The sequence below is a fragment of the Lissotriton helveticus genome, chromosome 3_1 (assembly GCF_964261635.1).
Source record: "Lissotriton helveticus chromosome 3_1, aLisHel1.1, whole genome shotgun sequence".
Taxonomy (NCBI): Eukaryota; Metazoa; Chordata; class Amphibia; order Caudata; family Salamandridae; genus Lissotriton; species Lissotriton helveticus.
Window position 1 is genome coordinate 1,039,035,152 of NC_136061.1, and position 20,653 is coordinate 1,039,055,804.

Consider the following 20,653-nt stretch of genomic DNA (forward strand, 5'->3'; position numbering starts at 1 on the left):
CTCCCCGAGCCACGCCCACTCTCATCTGGCCACGCCCACTTTGGGGTTAAAGGTAGGAGCTGACTACTAGCTCGCCCATTGGATCCTCCCCTGCCTTCCGCGGGAGCTCTCCTCTAAGCCCTGATGATTTTAAAGACTCTTGTGTTTAACTTTGTGTCCTATCATTTTAACTAAAAACTTACCTTACCCTCGCAGGGACCTCTCCTTGCCTCGTTTTCCCCCGTGCAGCCGAGGTAGACGCTGCAGCGGGGTCAGCCTCTCTCGCTCGCTGCCATCAGCGAGCCGCTCCCCGAGCCACGCCCACTCTCATCTGGCCACGCCCACTTTGGGGTTAAAGGTAGGAGCTGACTACTAGCTCGCCCATTGGATCCTCCCCTGCCTTCCGCGGGAGCTCTCATCTAAGCCCTGATGATTTTAAAGACTCTTGTGTTTAACTTTGTGTCCTATCATTTTAACTAAAAACTTACCTTACCCTCGCAGGGACCTCTCCTTGCCTCGTTTTACCCCATGCAGCCGAGGTAGACGCTGCAGCGGGGTCAGCCTCTCTCGCTCACCGCCATCAGCGAGCCGCTCCCCGAGCCACGCCCACTCTCATCTGGCCACGCCCTGAACGGCCCTATATATCATGTGCTTCCCCCGTTCGTGCAGCGGATGGGCGCAGCGGGCGCGCCGTTTGCGCGCCAAAGGCGCGCCTAAGGCAAGCCCGTCTGCGCCCGTCCGCGGCCAGACGGGCCCTGGGCCCCGAGATGCCGCTCTTTCCATCACTTATTCCCCCGCCTCGCTCAGAAACCTTCAGCGGCCCTCTTGTGCCCTTTCATCCACAATTTGGGACCGTCTGGTGTCTCTCGGCATCTCGGCCGACCTGCCTTCTCCCAGACTCACCCGGGCATTCGTGTCTGTCCCCACCCCGCCCGAGACCTGTATTCGTATACTGTATCTCAATACACGGTCTCTTCCTCAACATCATGCCGATATTTTTCTTCTGTTGACGGCTGAGAATCCTGATATTCTGCTGCTTACCGAGACCTGGCTGTCTGATCTTTCCCTCCCTGACATCCTGGCTGCCCTACCCCCTAACTACTACATGCTGAACGCCAATCGGCCTAATGGCCGCCGTGGCGGTGGGGTGGCGGCAGTCATACGCAAAGATTTGCCTTTTATCACGTCTTCCTCACTATGTCTCCCTGATGTCGAGAATCTCGTCATCAGCCTTGCAACTGAAGCTGGTGCCCTGACCCTCATTGTCCTATACCGTCCCCCTACCCCTATGCCCCTGTTTCCCGCCGCCCTCTGCGAGCAGCTCTCTGCCTTGACGACTTCCTCAGCCCGCGTCGCCATGTTTGGAGACTTCAACTATTGGTTCAATCACGCTGACGCTGGCCCCCACGCCATCGAATTGTTCGAGGCGCTTCTTAGCCTTAATCTGACTCAGCACGTCACCTCCCCTACTCATACCGGGGGTAACATCCTAGACCACATCTGGACACAGGGGGTGTCGCTTTCTGGCCCGACTATCTCCCCTTGTGTCTGGTCCGATCATTCATTGATCGAATCTTCCATCCTTGTAAAGGGTCTGGTTAGGCCTCCTCCTTTGGATGGAGGGGCCGCTCGGAAATGGAAGACCCTAGATTCATCTGCCTTCCTTTCCTCTCTTGCTGAGACCCAGCCTCCAACTCCTGACACCCCAGATGTTAACATCATGGACGCCAATATCTCCCATTGGCTTACGACGGCTAGCGACCTATTTGCACCCTTGTCCTGCTTCCCTCGAACACGCCTCAACAACTCTCACAAATGGTACAACCCTGCCCTGAAACAACAACATCTTGAGCTGCGCCAACTGGAGCGCAGATGGAGGCGTAATTATCTCAGCTCTGACAGGGAAGCGTATGTGTCCGCGCGGAAAGCTTATAAAAAAGCCATTATTACAACCAAGTCTGTTTTCATCTCCGAGAGAATTTTAACAGCTCCCAACAAATCCAAAGAGATCTTCAAGGTCCTCGGCGAATTAACATCGGACGCCAGGACACTCCCGAATCTTCCTCCCTCCTTAGAGTCATGCAATGCTTTAAATTCCTTTTTTATCGACAAGATCATCACAATTAAAAATTCGATTCCCCATTTCCTCCCCCCAGCCACAGAAGCATCCCCCCCGTCAATACCTCTACCCTGTCCCGGTTTTCTACACTCGACCCGGAATCTCTCGCCAAGCTGTCTACCCGTGTGAAATCTGGTTCCCCCAAGGACTGCTGCCCCCCCTCCGTGCTCCGCGATATCTGTCACACCCTTCCACAATGCATCCTTCCCTTACTTAATTCCTCCCTCAACTCTGGCATAGTCCCCAGGTCATTTAAGGAGGCCGTACTGGTGCCCCTGTTAAAGAAACCTGGCGCTGACCCAGCGGTCCTCGCTAACTATCGGCCCATCTCCCTCTTGCCCTTCCTGTCTAAAATCTTGGAGGCACATGTCACGACTTGCCTCTCGCAATTCATCGAGGAGTCCAACTTCCTGGCAATTAACCAGGCCGGTTTTAGACCAGCCCACTCTACAGAGGCTGTGATTCTCGCCGTGTTGGACAACCTCAGAAGCAACGCTGACTGAGGACTACCCCAGGCATTAGTCCTACTTGACTTATCGGCGGCATTCGACACGGTGGACCATAACATCTTAATCCACCGTGTCGAGTCCGCCGGAGTCTGTGGGCCTGCTCTGTCCTGGGTTAAATCTTTTTTAGAGGAGAGGTCTCAGGCAGTCAGTTTGGGTCCGTTTAGCGCTACCAGCGTCTCGTCATCTTGCGGGGTCCCTCAGGGATCTTCCCTGTCCCCTCTTCTTTTTAATTTGTATCTTCAACCCCTTCTTCACTCTCTAGGTAGGTGGGACGTCACCGTGTTTAATTACGCGGATGATTTGCAAATTATTTTCCCCCTCACCTCCCCTGACGCTGTCACCAACTTTCAGACGGCCATGACACACATCCAGCACTGGATGAACCAAAATCAACTAAAGCTCAACCCGGGCAAGACTGAGCTTCTCCTTCCTGGGAGAAGTGCCCCTTACTGGGGCCCCCAGTACTGGCCCATTGAGCTCGGTACACCTCCCTCTCCTGCTGGCTGCGTAAAGAGCCTCGGGGTCAATATTGACTCTGGGCTCACTCTCAAGGCTCAGGTGAGTGCTGTAACATCCTCCTGTATGTTCCAGCTATACAGGATACGGAAAGTTGCCCACCTCCTGACTCCCGAAGCCTTGTTACAAGTCTTAATAGCCTTGGTGATGTCCCGGCTGGACTTCTCTAACTCGATATACCACGGCCTCCCCAAATCCCAGCTGTCAAGGCTACAGATCGTTCAGAACCAGGCTGCTAGGCTTGCATTCAAAATCCCCAGATGGCAGTCGGCCCAACCCCTATTACATCAACTCCACTGGCTACCAGTCAATGAAAGAATAGCTTTTAAGGTCCACTGCCTGGTCTTCAAGGCTCTCACTGGTCCCTCTCCTGCCTTCCTGAAGTCCCTGATTACTCCTTACTGCCCCTCTCGTACCTTGAGGTCCACCTACCTCCAGCTCCTAGTCGTTCCCCGCTTTAAACTTACTAGATCTGGTGGTCGCAGTTTCTCTTGTCTGGCCCCTAAGCTGTGGAACTCTCTCCCACTCTCACTCAAGACCTCCTGTTCCCTCCTCTCTTTTAGGAAATCCTTAAAAACATTGCTTTTCTCCCACCTCCACTAAATTCCTTCTGTCTAATCTTAGGATCCTCTCAGCGCCAGGAAACTCATGGTGACAGTGCGCTCAATAAATGCCTCATAACATAACATAACATAACAAGTGCAGTGACACCAGGATAATACGAACTCATGAAAACTTTACACTGAAGCTAATGCTCCACTTTACATTTGAAACAGACAAAAAGAACGCACTTGTTTTACTTGCACTAGGGGATACCACACTCTACCTATACCAGAATATACATTTGACACTAGCTCCATGTAAAAATACAAAGTATGCTCTTTCATGGCTATTGTTCACTAACACCACATCTTATCACCCTGCTTCAGGGCACACACACCAACAACACACCTCTCTCTTTATTGGTCATTCTGAACGGCACTTACCAGACTTGATATTACATTTGTGCAGCAGGTACAGTGGCACCATGCCCAACACAATTACAATGAACATAAACCATAACTTAATTTCACCCATCTACATATTCCTCTTCTGAGCATAAATTCACAGCACCCCTCCATGCTTTAATGAAGTCCTAGCTTCCATTCAGGCAGAAGTCTACTGGCTCCAGGGCTGTAATTTCACTACTTTGTGTTTTTATGCACAAATGCTTAAGTTGTAACATTTACCTTCCTGCCTCTTGTAAACAAACGGACACCACACTCTTAGAGCCACACTGAAAATCCCTCCTTCACTCACCCACAGTTCTAAGCACCCCCAAGCTGATCTCCCTCTGCCTTTCCAACTTCAAAGTTTCACAATCTGCCTTTAGGTTCTTTTAACACTTTGTAACAAAAGTCCTGTGCACACGAAAGTGGTACGTAGTTCTCAGGTGAAATGCAGCATTAGAGTGGTTCTTTGAGCGAAGTAATATACTTTGACAGAGGGGTTTTTTGAAGAAAAAGTTTTCATTTATCGGCATTGAAAATCAGTACAAACAAGAGCACAAAAGCCGACACGTGTTTCGTCACACCGTGTGCGGGTGGTGACTCATCAGGGCTGTATTAATGCAGTCTCGAGTAGAAGCGCGCTAGAGGAGTGAGAATGGGGGTCAAGAGACGCCAAAGGAGGCGATCCTCGCTCCGGGTGGCGGGGGTCGTGAAAATTCACGAGTGCTGTACGAGGACGGGTGTGTCCTGTAGAACAAGCTTAATTCAGTGGAGGCACGGGTCGTGCGGTGGTGACGGTCCTGCTTATGATCTCATATATCACATCACTCATGACATGGTCAGTGACATCATTGATGACATTTCAAATGACATCACTGATGGCATCATGCAGTGAGTGTGTTTTCTAAACGTTGCTGATAGTTAAAGATGTATGCTAGTTACTGCATAAGTTAAATATCTATTCTAATATATGTCATCTCAGTGGCACTGTGACTGTATCAGTGTGTGAGTGGCTGTATGGGTGAATAAGTGGATGTGTGAGTAGCTGTATGGGTGAGTGAGTGGCTGTATGGGCAGATGAGTGGGTGGGTCAGTAGCATTATTGGTGACTGGTGGCTGTTTGAGGGGCTCAATAGGTGGATGAGTGTGTGTGAGTAGCTGGATGGGTGACTGAGTGGCTGTGTGAATGGTTCTATGGGTGAGTGACTGGGTGTGTAAGTGGATGTATGGGTGAGTGGTTGGTTGACTGCTTTTATGTGTAAGTGAGCGGGTGTTATGCACTGTAAGTATTTGTTTGAGTGGCTGATAAAGATGTGTGAGCGGGCGCGTGACTGATTGTATTGATGTGTGAATGGGCATGTAAGTGGTTTTGTTGATGAGTGGATGTGTGAGTGGCTGTATAGGTGAGTGAGTAGCTGTTAGTAGGTGTATGCCGGGTGTGTGTGAATGGGTATGTGAGTGGTTGTATGGGTGTGTGAGTGCTCTATGGATCTGACTGGGAGTGATTTGTGGGTGTGTGAGTAGCTGTATGGGTGAGTGAGTGGTTGTGTGAGTGGTTGAGTGAGTGAGTGTGTCAGTAGCTGTATAGGTCTGTGAATGGGTATGTAAGTGGGTGTATGAGCGGTTGTAGGGGGTGAGTGGGTGTATGAATGATTTCATGAGTGATGTCACTGACCATGTCATAAGTGATGTAATATGTGAGGTAATAAGCAGAGCATTACAGGGAAGCAATTTATAGTTATCTAGGGTAACTATAACTGCTGAATTTCAATGGTTTTGTACGGGTAAAGTCTGAGTCTAACTATAATGTCTCTGTAACCTGTGGATTTTTCAGTGAATTTCTATGTTTAAAAAAAAATCTATTTCCTAACTATGACGTCCCTTTAATCTTTGTTTTTTCAGTGAAATTCAATGTTTTTAAAACTTCTATTTCCTAACTATAACATCCCGGTAACCTTTGTTTTTTTCAGTGAATTTTGATAGTTTATAAAATGGTATTTCCTTACTGTAATCTGTAACCTTTGAGAGTGGGTGAGTGAGTAGCTGTGTAGGTCGGTGAGTGAGTCTCTGAGTGGGTCTGTGAGTGGTTGTAGGAGTATTTGAGTGGGTCTGCGAGTAGGTCGGTAAGTGTCTGACTGGGTCTGTGAGTGGGTGCATGAGTCTCTGAGTGGGTCTGTGAATGGGAACATGAGTGTCTGACTGGGTCTGTGAGTGGGTGGACCAGTGATTTTGTGAGAGCGTGCAAGAGTCTGTGAGTGTTTGAGTGGATCTGTGAGTAGATGTGTGAGTCTCTGAGCGGGTGCATGAGTGTGAGTGGGTCTCTCAGTGGGTTTGTGAGCGGGGGAATGATTGCATGAATGGATCTGAGTGGGTGCATGAGTGTCTGTCAGTGGGTATGTGAATCTCTGAGTGGATGCGTGAGTGGGTCTGTGAGTGGATGCATGAATGGGTTTGTAGTGGGTGCGCAGTAAAAAAGAAGTAGGGGGCACACAGGAGCAGGTGCATGTGCTAGCTCCCTGTAACGGTCCTCTTGTCCAGCTTGACTGCAGTCCAGTACACTCCGCTGCCTTTGGTTTTGTGCCTCCTCTGCTCGTTTTCTCTTAGTTTTTCAGCCTCTTCTGTGCTCGCTCCTGCCCTCTATGTTGCCACTTTCTTTCCGTTATTTTGCCTCTTTCTGTATGCTCTTGACCTTTATTTTGCCTCTTGCTGCTTGTTTCTCACCTATATTTTGCCTCTTTTTGCTCATTCTGCCCATTACTTTGCCTCTTTCTGGTCGCTCCTTACCTTTAATTTGCCTCTTTCTGCTCGTTTCTGACCTTTATTACGCCTTACTGCTAGTTTCTGACCTTTATTTTGCCTCTTTCAGCTAGTTTCTGCACTCTATTTTAGCCTTTTTAGGTCTCGTCTAGAAACGCGCGAAGCGCGTTCTCGCCAGAGAACTATAGTCGGCGTCTCAGCAGTCTCAGAACGACGAAGTGAGACAAGACCTGGCCGCGCGCAGCGTTTCCCCATAGGATAACGTTGTGCGCGCGGCCAGGTCTTGTCTCCACAGCATGGCATGGCAGACCGGATCGCGACGCGCGCCTCTCTGGAATGCAGGGGGAGTCTGCAGAGAGGCGCGTGGCGCTGATAAAAGCTTCGCTGAGCGGCCCCCTCCTTCCCGTTGCTGGAGCAGCTCTGTTTTGTTCTTGTTTCAAAAAGCAATTGCCACACACTTGCATGTAGCAGATGGCAATTCGGTTTGCAGGATTTTAAGCTTTTAGTTCGGCAAACAATAATAAAACAAATATGCTGACAGAAAGCAAGTTGCGTTGGCGTGGAATGTATCGAGCAGTGCGATGCACAACTAGCTACGTATGTGGAGCCCTTTCAGTTTCCAGCACAATGAAAAAGCGGCCCTCGAGGGAAGACGCGTCTGCACTGACAGCAACCAACCGTCCCGTCATATCCGCGCGCTTATATCGATAATCACCCTGGGTGGGCCTGGCACGTTTGACAGTCGGTATGTGGAAAAGAACAGCTCAAGATGGTCCAACAATTGCACAAACAGCTAGTGAGTAATGAAATAATCACAAGAGAGGAGCTATGGTGGGCATCTGCTGCGCACGTGTGCGTCAGAGGCTCTTCTCCCGTGTACAGAGACGTGTTAAGGCATTTTTACCTCACGAGAAGTCTTGAGACGTTTGATTGGAGACGGCACACTGATGAGAGCTCGAAAAAATGGTAGAGGCGCGTCTGTCAAGTTATAATTATGAGAAAACCATTACAGTCCATCATGGTGCATGCGCTCGGATGGATGAGGCCCCTATCTTCCGGCAGATGTGTCCAACACGGCAGAACGTAATCCCCGAGGATGATAAAACTCATGTCCAATGTGTTAAAGGATGTCAAACCACATGCAAGTGATATTGCAGTGAAGATTTATGTATTTAGCTGAGACTCGGCCAGAGTGTTAGGTGAATTAAACAAAAAAAAATCAAACAAATTAAATGTGACTTAAGCAGCAGGACTACAGAACAATGTTTTCTAAATATATTTTAGATGGATAGACATAGAATTTGTGCCCCCCCAACACGAGGAATTCTCCGCGACTGTCAGCGCACCCGCGAGGTGGCTTTTCTGTCTTCCCCCTATCTGCAAGGACCGACTAAGGTTGTCCCCCCCGCTTTACCAAGGATGCTTCAGGAGGGGGGAAGGGAGCCGCGGTCCAGAGGGGACGGAGTAACCACTGCGCCCCTCGATTTCGCGCTGCCGCATCGGCCAACACTCCAGTCACTGTTTTCAAAATGATTTTTGCTTTTTGGCGCAGTTCGCCTAGCAGCCCGGGATGGATTGCCCTCTGGAGAGACGACGCTGACTGCCCGTCCATGCTCAGGTAGGTGGGGTGAGAGAGCGTGTGTGTAAGGGGGGGTGGGGAGGTGAAGTGGGGTGGGCAAGGTGTATCTTTCACATACCCTGTCTCCCTTTGCTGGATATTGCGATCTGCATTTGTATCGCGATATCTCCTGTTAGACCCGGCACTCTGGCACTTCTCGCTGAGTGATGGTTTTCTTTCAAAGCCCTCTCTTTACCCGCTGCCGTCTCGCGCTCGTTGACACCTTTCCAAGCGCCTCTCTGACCCCTTTACCTCTCAGTACAGGTACAGTGCTCCCTCACTTACCTCTGCCCGTCCCATTATTTTGTCACTCACCCCCTTTCTTCTTACCCCTCCACAGTCCCTGCACCTTCTTGTTGCCCCTTCTCTGCACCCCTGTGCCCGCATGCCCTCTCCTCAATAACTCCAGCTCTCCCCCTTACCCCCCTCCCGCTTCGCTTTCTCCCCTCAACAGCTCCCTCCCACCTCTCTTCCCAGCAGTTACTTCTCTTCTACTTTCCGTCTCTGCTCTCCCCAGGCAGTTTTTGGTCTTGCTCCCCCCACCCACCCCCACATTGCACTTTATCTTGTTCCTGTTGTCTGCTCCCTCTCTAACTCGCCCCCCCCTCACCCTCAAGACCCTCAGCTGTTCCTGGTCTCCAGCTTCTCCCCACTTGGCTCTCTCGCGCAAGCAGCGCCGCTCCCTCCACCCTTGTATTTCCTCAGGTGTGTCTGTCCTCCGGTCTGTCCCCACTGCTTCTTCCAGCAGCAGACCAAGACGCCCTCCCCTCCTGCACGCAAGACGCCCTCCCCTCCTGCCCTCTCTCCTAAGCAGGCCTGCTCTCCCTCTCTCCCTTTCCATGCCAACCTGTCCCCTCCCCTCACCTGCAGCGGTACAGCTCCCCCTTCTCTTGAGTACTTTCCCTTGCCTCTCACTGCTCCTGCCCTCCACCAGTGTAGCCCCCCTCCTCGGGCGCTTCTGGCCTCTCTGTCGTCCATACTCTCGCACCTCAACAGTTCCCAGTCTCTCCTCGTCACAGCTCTTTGGCATCCCTCTGTCTTTCCACCAACAAACAGCTTTACACCCTCCCTCTACCTCCCTAATCTGTCCCTGCTCTCTCTCCCCCTCCACTTCCTTCTTTCTGCTCCACTTTCTCGAGCCTCGCCCCCAGACCTCTTCCCTGCCTAGCTCCTATGTGGTCTCCAGCCACAGCCGGCGTTAGGGCGGTGCCACAGGTGCAGCTGCACTGGCCAGAAAGAAAATTGTTCTGTTGGTGTCACAGATCAAAGACCATCACAGTTAAAACAAATACAGTGTTTCCAGCAAGCACATCACTTTTTCGCGAGCGAAAATCATGCAATGAAGAGTAGGGAAACTTATAAATATCAGAAAATACAGCCATTTGAGCAACAAGAAACTCCAATAACTTCTTGAAACTGCTGCATAGCACCAGACATGGAAGGACACTAGTGGCAAAACACGCACCGGCACCCGTAGTCTAAAGATAATACCTCTGCCTCAAGTGAAGTACTCTGGTACCCAAGGATGACTAGCAAACAATATTATTCACAACGTTGCTTACTATTCAGCAACATTTGACAGTTTGCAAATCATCTTTATACACCAATTCAGAGTTTGCTAACAAATTAATGCAACACATTGTCATATACAATGGCAATAGCTCAAACTTTAATGCTGCGAGACCTATTGCATTGTAAATGCTTGTTGCTGCTAGTTTCTGACCTTTATTTTGCCTCTTTCTGCTTGTTTCTGACCTTTATTCTGCCTCTTTCTGCTGGTTGCTGAGCTTTAGTCTGCTTTATGTGGTGCACTTACCCTAATTTTAAGGGGTTAAAGACTGACTGGTCTCAGCCGAGGGGGAACTCTTTCTGTAGTCAAACACTTAAAAAGTGGTTACAGTAGTAGGTCTTAATTCAGTGCAACTTGACTTTGCCGTAAGACACATTCCAAACAACTATGTGTTAATGTTAGTCAGACCTCACTAAAAAGTGAACATATGTTGCTGTTACCATATATATTGTCTTTTTGGGCGAAATGGTGTAACTAAAGTTCTTCATTTCAGGTCACTAGGGTAATGAAAGAAATCCCTCTTCAGATCACCTCAGCTGTACTGATTATCTGCCTGTGGGCGGACAAGATGATGTATTATACATACCATCATGTCAAACTGATGTCAATTTTCCGGTTGTGTGTATGGCAACAAGTCACATGATCAATCTTATGACACGATTATACCCGGCAACTAGCACAAACGCAACACAATCCTATGTTCTGTCTATGCCATAACGTACATTTGTGCGTACACTCAACAAAGACTCGTTCGCCTGAAAAGACCAGTAAGTCCTAAGGCATCCTACCAATGTCTTATCAGAGGTACTGCATGCATTTTTGTCAACGTTTATACCAGACAGAAGCTTACTCTGCATGGTGGTATCGAAAGCCTATAATACACATATATCAACATGTCAACTAATATAGCTAATTGGTGGCAGAGTCTGTGATGCCGTTATCAATTCCTCAGGTAGCTGTTGTGATGTTTCAACATCAACATTTGCAGCTGTTATTCTTTTGCCATGTACCATTACAGTAGACGTTCATAACAAACTACAGCCAACAACAAAAAATCAACTTAATCAACACAGTTATGGTGCCGGGGGTGGGGGTCTTTTGGATGCAGTCACAATCCCATCATTCATCCTCATAAGTGCTAGAGGGCACCTGTACTGATGCTCATACGTGATCTCCTAGTTTAGTGTATGCTGTTGGAGGATCCAAAGATACATTTAGCAAGACCTTGAAGGTGCTGAGCAGGAGCGCAATTAAAACCCAGCCCCCATCTTACTTCGCCAAGAAGCGAGTCCTACCTTTCCACCTGATTACGCCATCCGTGAAGGGTATCTAGTGTTCAGATGCTCCCGCGCTGTTGTTTTATGGATTGTGGTGGTTGTTTCCAGCATCTTTCCAGAGAATTTGTGACATCACCGAGTGCATCTGTGGTTACATGAAACACTGTCTCTCATGGGAAATATAGTTCCCGTCAACTACATATCTTCGTTTCTACAGAATGGTGCGACTAGGAGGTTAACATTTTATTTTATTTAAGAGCTAGGTCAGAGTTAAACCTCCTTAATATTTTTTTAATTATGTTTTTTAAATCATGCAAGTTATAGGAGGATATCAATATCCAAGGTAATATTCCAGTCACCAGCCATTCTAATGGGAGGAAACCATACATAATAATCATCTATCCAGCCAGTTCAGGAACTGCTTTGCGAATAACCTAACAGTTCAAGAGGCAATTGAAATATGGGCCAGTGGAGCCACTCTGTGCAAATAAAGTCATACCGTACTCTTTATTACAAATCTCTTGATAGAAGTATTTGGAGTCATAATTCCTGGTGAGAATGTGAAAAAAATCACAATATGGCTTTATTATGCTTCCATGCCAGCATGAGAGAGACAAAGGAATGTCATTAGTTAGGTTCAGCACAACTGCCTGCAACCAAGGTATTTCATCATTAAGTCCTTGAGTGTCAACTTGTAATCCATAAACCTATCTTTGTTCAAAGTTCACTAGAGTAACAGAAATTATATTGTTCCCTAGGATCCATTTTTCAAGCCAAAACCACTGGAAGTCATTCACATCATGGCCCTGGTCAGTGAAGTGTCTCATCATTTTTTTATTTTAAAGACGTTTATTAGCAGTTGTAAGCAGTACACAATGCAGAGCCTACAACCCTGGGGCCGGCTGCAACATTTCAATTTATGAAAATAGTATGTATACATAGCTCTCATGTCAATAACCACAGATCAATCGGCATAGAAAGCGTTATTTTCATCCTGTGTGCTCACATTTCGTATTTACATTCAAATGACGTCTTGTTTTTCCATTTTATAACTAAAGAAATCAACTCTATTAACTCAACAGTTCTTATCCGTTTTACTCAGAAATTCTGTAGTGTCGTCGGGGTATTGTTCCGGTATCCGCTGTATTGATACCCAGGGCCGTCTTGGACAGACCCTATGATTGCTGTATGTGGATAGAGTTCGTAGGTTCACGCATTCTTTCTATCTATACAGTAATGTGCATCGCCTACACAAAACGGTAAAAATTTTCCGATTATCAATGCAGTAGAGAAATTGCAACACAGGTAAGTAGTACAGCCTAAGTTTATGCGGAAGTGAGTCAACTTATGTCAGGTCCTATGGTAATAAGCAAGAGCAGTTCTGCTCTGTAATATAGCTGCATTGTGCTAGTTCTTTTTACCCCCCGTTTGTATGGCTATGTCAAGTTAGCGTTCCGCAGGATCAGCATGCAGCAACAATGCTCCACCTCCGGACCCTCCGATCACCCTGAAGTAAGTATACACAGGGTGGTCAGACGATACGGTGAGGGAAAAAACCCCAAAAGGGGAAAAACCCAAAAGAAAAGAGAAGAAGGGAAGGGCAGCAGGGAAAAAGAAACTGGAAAACAAAAAGGAATAATCAGTAATTGCTACACTCATGTAATTCTCACTATAGAGCCTCCTAGCAATCACCTGTAGGCTTTGTAAACCGGCACAATTCCGCAGTTTCTCCAACCTTCCTTCATACCTGTTTAACACAAGAGAACATATTAAACATGTGCCTACTATATACAACAACCTAGTAGAAGATACCTATAGGTAACCCACCCTATAGCCTCCTTCAAAACTCTAGAAGTAGGTTCCAAGAATCCAGTGATATACACGACGAATAGGTAACAAGGTAACAGTCACTTAATGAAAGAAAATAAAGCCCCAAAAGTTTCTTTGTTGAAAGCACAAGAAACTCCTTATATCCACTAGTGTAAATGACTCCTTTACACTGTAAGCATGTACAAGTCCAAATGTCCATAATCAATCCAAACACGGAATGACGTAGGGTTAACTACTGACATCCGCTTTGGTAATTAACTCCCTTCCAAATGTCGATTGGCCAATCATGGCAATTCATGCCGGCAGTGCGGAGGTCCTCATCCCCCCCTGCACTCCGCCACTTGCACATAAATGATAACGTGAAGGCTTCTGCACAACAAGCAAGCAGCTGACAGCCAGTCGAATATAGTACTTACACAAAACGTTTTGCATTCCAGGCAGTTACTAGATCAACAGCAGTTCAGCAGCCCGCTCCACGTTTTGCAGTCACAGGAAACAGCTGAACAAACAAACACACTCGGCAGCGTGAAAGGTCACTAGGCATACCAACACAGTCTCAAACCTCGTGGCAGAGATTCACTAAATCATTAACAGCTCCAAAGCGCCGGCTCGAGGAGAAGCAGCCGCGTCCTCCTCACAAACAAAATCGCTAGCATCGAGCGCCCAACTCCTCCCATGGATATCCTGCACTGCGCCAAGGATGCTGGGAAACGTAGTCCAACCCCCAGTGTTGCTGGGAACTGTAGTTTTTGGCAGGCGCGACGTCTACAACCTGACAGTACGCCCTCCTCCCAAGCGCCTCCTAGGCCCAGGTTTCGTAGGACATCTCCTGTGGAAAGCCAACACCGCCCGAGGGGCATTGATGTTGTGTACTGGTTCCCATGAATCCTCTTCCGAACCGTACCCCTTCCATGAGACGAGATACCAAAGCGCCCCCCTACGGTATTTGGAGTCTCGAATGGACCTCACCTCATACTCCAGATTTCCATCTGCCGCCACTGCAGGAGGCGCTGCTCGACGAGAAGTAAGGGCCTTCTTCAACAGATGCACATGGAACACCGGATGTATTCTCAGTGCAGCAGGCAGTTTCAGTTTATATGCCACAGGGTTGATCTGTCGCACAATAGGATAGGGACCAATGAAGCGCGGATGAAATATGCTCCTCAGTTTGAATCGGATGTATCTGGTGGAGAGCCAAACCATGTCCCCCACCTTGAACTGAGGCCCAGAAGTACGATGCCTGTCCTCCCAACGCTTGTACACCTGCTTGGCTTGTATTAGACGCTTTTGCACAGCTCTATGCACCCTCCGCAAAGTTTGGACTTGCTTCCATACAGAGGGCTGAGTCGCCAAGTCTTCAGGGATGGATACCGGCAGTGTGTTTGCATCAAACCCGAAATTGGCCCTGAAAGGGGACATTCCTATGGAGCTGTGCCAAGCATTGTTATATGCCAATTCCGCCATCCACAACAATTCCACCCATGACTCGTGTGCTTCCCTGGAGTAGCAGCGCAAGTACTTCTTTAATGTCTGGTTCAGACGTTCAGTTTGTCCGTCTGTTTGAGGGTGGAAACTAGTGGATAGCGCTGACTCGATCCCCAAAGCCTTACACCACATACGCCAAAACCTAGCGATGAATTGAGGCCCTCTGTCGGACACGATGACTCTTGGTATGCCATGCAAACGAATGACTTGTGAGGCCAACAGTTGCGCCGTTTGACTAGCCGTGGGAAGGGTCACACAAGGGATGAAATGTCCCATCTTAGTTAGATTATCCACCACCACCAGTACAGCTGTGTTGCCCCGATCAGCTGGCAACCCTGTGATGAAATCTAAGCTGATATTCTGCCATGGTGGATCAGGTGAGGGCATCGGCATCAACAAGCCCTTCTTTCTGGTGTTTTCCCCTTTTGCTCTGGCACAAGAATCACACATGTTTACCCAACGGGTAGCATCTCTGACCAGGGTCTCCCACCAGAAGTGTCTCTTGAGCAGATTCACGGTCTTTGTAACCCCAGGATGTCCAGCCATAGGAGCCTCATGACACCACCGGAAGGCCTTCTTCCTTATCTCCTCTGTGGGCAGAAACAGACATCCCCCTGAAATGGCAATCCCTGTTTCAGTACCCGACCCAGTTTGGCAGCCGCCCATCTGATCCATAAACCCATAGATCTGGAGCCTTTGACGTCATCCAAAAAGCTTTCGGCTCTGACCACACACACCACTTTATTCGCAGGGATGATGGAACAGTCCTCCTCAACCTTTCTCACTGGAATCTCCTGCCTGGACAGTGCATCAGCTTTTCTATTATCCGAGCCTGGACGAAACGTAACAATGAAGTTGTACTCGGAAAAGAACAACATCCACCGCATCTGTCGTTGCGTGAGATGCCTAGCCGAAGCCATATACTGCAGATTCCTGTGATCGGTATACACCGTCACAGCCTGAACAGCCCCCCACAGGTAAGGTCTCCACTCTTGGAAGGCTTTCATTATAGCTAAGAGCTCCTTTTCAGCTATGGAATAGTTGATCTCTGCCGAGCTCAACTTCCGAGAGAGATAGGCAACCGGATGAAGCTGGCCTGTGTGTGCGTTCCTCTGGGACAGTATGGCCCCTACGGCTTCATCCGAAGCATCTGCTTCTACGATGAAAGGATGTTCCAGCACCGGATGAGCCAGCACAGGTGCCGAAGTGAAAGCATTTTTTAAGGCCACAAAAGCTTCCTCGGCCTCCTCTGTCCAAGCAAAAACCTTGCCTTTCCGTAATAGTCTTGTGATGGGGATAGCAACCTGGGAGAAGTGCAAAATGAATCGGCGATAATAGTTCGCGAACCCCAGGAAGCTCTGTACTTCCTTCACATTCCTTGGAGCTGGCCAATCCTTTACCGCCGGTACCTTCCTCTCCGACATCTGCAGCCCTTGTGGACTAAGATTGACCCCTAGGAACTCCACTTCGGTTACACTGAACTCGCACTTACTCAGTTTCACAAACAGGTGATGTTCTCTTAGCTTGTCCAACACCATGCACACATGAGAGGTATGACAAGACACGTCCTGTGAATATATCAGTATATCGTCTATATACATGACAACAAAAAGATCCACGTATTCCTTTAGAACGTCATTAATAAAGAACTGGAATGCCGCGGGAGCATTGCACAGGCCAAAAGGCATTACCAAATATTCATATAATCCGTACCGCGTCTTGAATGCCGTCTTCCACTCGTCCCCCTCTCTTACCCTGACCAGGTGATACGCTCCCCGGAGGTCCAGTCGAGTGTAGATCTTGGCCTCTCTCACCTGGTCGAGTAAAACCGAGATGAGGGGGAGAGGGTATCTGTTGCGGACGGTGTTTTTATTCAAAACGCGGTAGTCCACACACGCTCTCAAGTCACCATTGGCCTTAGCGATAAAGAAGAGAGGAGAAGCGGCCGGAGAGCGGGATGGCCGGATGAACCCCAAACGAGAGTAATGCTCTATGTACTCCTTCAAATGGGCTGTCTCAGGCACCGACAAAGCATACACTCTGCAAGATGGTATCGTGGCCCCCTCTACTAGATCAATATGGCAGTCATATTCCCTGTGGGGGGGTAGTACTTCTGCCTTTGCTTCACTGAAGACGTCACCATAACCGGAGTATTCTACTGGTATTGCGACTTTTTTTCCGCGGCGGTTGCGGCCAAAAAAGGGCTGGCTAGCGTAGTGACATTGGCAGATACACATGGCACTAAATGCTCATAACAATGTGCAGGAAGAAAATTAAAGGTTTTTGTCTGCCAATCCACCACCGGATTGTGTTTCCGTAACCAAGGCATACCCAGAATTATTTCATACTGAGGTGCTGCTATGATGTTCAAGGACAGCACCTCTGTGTGCACCATGCCGTGTACCACTACAGACAACCCTACTTCGCTGGTTCGTTCGGTGATCTGACCTGACGTTAATGGTTGCCCATCGACCGCCAATACCTCCTCCGGCTTCTCCCTAGAGACACGAGGTAGGGCCAAACGTCTTACCAGGCCCTCATCCACGAAATTACCCGTGGCTCCAGAATCCACCATGACCATGACTGGGTGTATCTCTAGGTTACACTCCAACGTCATACCTATCACCAAATGAGGTTCTGTTTCATCGTCCCCCTTGGAAGACAAAGAAGTGAGCTTCCAAGGTGGCCCTCTCTCTTCGCTAGTCAAGTTGTCTCCCTTCAGCTCGCTTTCCGGCACCATATTAGACACTGCGACCTTCTTGAACCTGCTACCTTGGCCGGAGGACTTAGGTTTGGATGGACAGTCCCGAACATAGTGTCCCTTCTTTCCACAGTACATGCACAGGCCCTGTACTCTTCTGGTCTCTCTCTCTTCCCTAGACAGAGGGGCTCTAAGGGCTCCTATCTCCATAGGTTCAGGAGGGTTTTCGGTCCCCCCAGTGACCTTACGCTGGGTTCCCCCGCTATTGTAAACCCCTTTTTCCCATCTCCTTCGATTACTCCCCTGTCTGACATACGAGCATCCAATCTCAACACCAGATTCACCATATCAACGAAGGATGTAGGTTGAGGATCCACCTGTGCCACCACATCCTTCAAATCATCATGTAAACCCTGATAAAACAGGGACATTCGTTTTTCTTCCGGCCATTCTGTTTCAGCTACTAAACGATTGAATGCGGTTAAATATGTAACCAATTCACCCCTGCCTTGTCTCAACGTAAGCAATTCTCTATCAGCACTGAACGTGGTCGCTCTGTGGTCAAAAACCCTCTCGAACTCTTTCCTAAATGCTGACCAGTCCGACAGGATGGCATCATCTCTTTTCACTAAGGGTACTGCCCATTCAGCCGCATCCCCCACCAAATAAGAAATCAAAAATGCCACTCTAGAATGGTTAGTGGGAAATGAAGACGGTTTACACGAAAAATGCAGAAGGATTTGAGTCATGAAAACATGCACCTTACGGGGGTCTCCAGAGAACCTCTCGGGGGTGGCCAGAGGGATGGGGGGTGGCACCGTAACCTGAACAGCAGAGGACGGGGCAGAAGCATTAAATGGATTGCTACTCAAACGCTCCACTTTGTCTCTTAAGGCGGCAGTCTCGGCCTTGGATGAGGCCAATTCCTGTTGTACTAACACTAAAGCATGTAACACATCCTCCATAGACGCCATTGTTGCTACAAGCAGACCGGGCGGAACGACAATTCGTGGGCTAGCGATTCTGTCAAGTTAGCGTTCCGCAGGATCAGCATGCAGCAACAATGCTCCACCTCCGGACCCTCCGATCACCCTGAAGTAAGTATACACAGGGTGGTCAGACGATACGGTGAGGGAAAAAACCCCAAAAGGGGAAAAACCCAAAAGAAAAGAGAAGAAGGGAAGGGCAGCAGGGAAAAAGAAACTGGAAAACAAAAAGGAATAATCAGTAATACATCAATTGCTACACTCATGTAATTCTCACTATAGAGCCTCCTAGCAATCACCTGTAGGCTTTGTAAACCGGCACAATTCCGCAGTTTCTCCAACCTTCCTTCATACCTGTTTAACACAAGAGAACATATTAAACATGTGCCTACTATATACAACAACCTAGTAGAAGATACCTATAGGTAACCCACCCTATAGCCTCCTTCAAAACTCTAGAAGTAGGTTCCAAGAATCCAGTGATATACACGACGAATAGGTAACAAGGTAACAGTCACTTAATGAAAGAAAATAAAGCCCCAAAAGTTTCTTTGTTGAAAGCACAAGAAACTCCTTATATCCACTAGTGTAAATGACTCCTTTACACTGTAAGCATGTACAAGTCCAAATGTCCATAATCAATCCAAACACGGAATGACGTAGGGTTAACTACTGACATCCGCTTTGGTAATTAACTCCCTTCCAAATGTCGATTGGCCAATCATGGCAATTCATGCCGGCAGTGCGGAGGTCCTCATCCCCCCCTGCACTCCGCCACTTGCACATAAATGATAACGTGAAGGCTTCTGCACAACAAGCAAGCAGCTGACAGCCAGTCGAATATAGTACTTACACAAAACGTTTTGCATTCCAGGCAGCTACTAGATCAACAGCAGTTCAGCAGCCCGCTCCCCGTTTTGCAGTCACAGGAAACAGCTGAACAAACAAACACACTCGGCAGCGTGAAAGGTCACTAGGCATACCAACACAGTCTCAAACCTCGTGGCAGAGATTCACTAAATCATTAACAGCTCCAAAGCGCCGGCTCGAGGAGAAGCAGCCGCGTCCTCCTCACAAACAAAATCGCTAGCATCGAGCGCCCAACTCCTCCCATGGATATCCTGCACTGCGCCAAGGATGCTGGGAAACGTAGTCCAACCCCCAGTGTTGCTGGGAACTGTAGTTTTTGGCAGGCGCGACGTCTACAACCTGACAGGCTATGTATTCGCAGGACATTGTGTATTGGCGTCCTATGGGAGGTGGCATGGAAGTGCATATCTTGCGAGTGACCACCTCATGTCCAGTTGGCAGTGTGTAGTATCATCCGGTGTGTCGTATAGCCAGGGATAGCACGCAAGGTGTGTGTCTAGGCCCCTCGATTAATACATTCCATTTCTTAGCATGTATGGCAGTTTAACCCGCCAAATCAATTTCCTAAACAGGTCCAATCGGGTAACAAAGAACCCAAAAGGGTAATCAACTATGGAGCGACGGTACGGATGTGTCAAGTGCCTCTGTGCGCTCCCCGAGTGAAACGAGGAAGGAAGAAAAAGCAAAAAGAAAAGAACAAAAAGGGGTTGTATGCGGAAGAACAAGGGGGGGGAGAGTGTATAGGGGGAGTGGGGCTGTGGGACGTGTCAGGGGAGTAGTGCGTTTCGCCGTGTATCGTTTGACAGTCGTGTGGGTGGGTGCCCGGACCCGCAGCCAGTGTGGCGGAGGCTTGTTACAATCATCACTCGATGGAGCAGGTGGGGGGGGGTTCGAGCCCATTCTAACCTGGAGGCACCACGCCGCCAGCGCCTTGGTCATGCAGGCATCAGGGTGGGTATTGTTGCCTGTGTCCGTGGTATCGTCACGTCTTCCCTACATGTGACTCCTCAAATATAGCAGCCTCTAAGTGAGCCCTCTAGTCGCGCCCTCCCGCTGGAGGGAGCCCAATGTGTCATCCCAAAGTTGTGCAATTGGGAATTTTCTCAAGCCCGCTATTTCTTCCCGATGTAATGCGACGCTTTCCGTCCTAGCCCAGTTAAGAAAGGAAACGTACCAGTACTTAGTAAGCGGTGGTTCCTTCTTTTTCCAGTGTTTAGTGAGCATCCGCTTGGCGATAATAAGTCCTAGTTCCCAGAACCTGGTCTGTATTTTGTTCAATTTGGTCCTCTTATATAATCCCACTATGCAAGCCTCCCACGTGTGGGGCAGGCCAGTGCCAGCGCTGTGTGTCAGAAGAGATGTGTAAAATGTCTGCGCCTGTCAGGGCACACCTGGGACAGCTAGTGGTGTTGATCAAGAAATATCTATTGATCTTATCCGGCGATAA

General features: G+C 48.6%; 1 long non-coding RNA gene across 1 annotated transcript in view; it reads right to left on the reverse strand.

Moving 5' to 3' along the window:
* The window catches only part of LOC144823237 (uncharacterized), a 133,910-nt gene that overhangs the window by 40,458 nt on the left and 72,799 nt on the right, over positions 1-20,653 (reverse strand). The window lies entirely within an intron of this gene.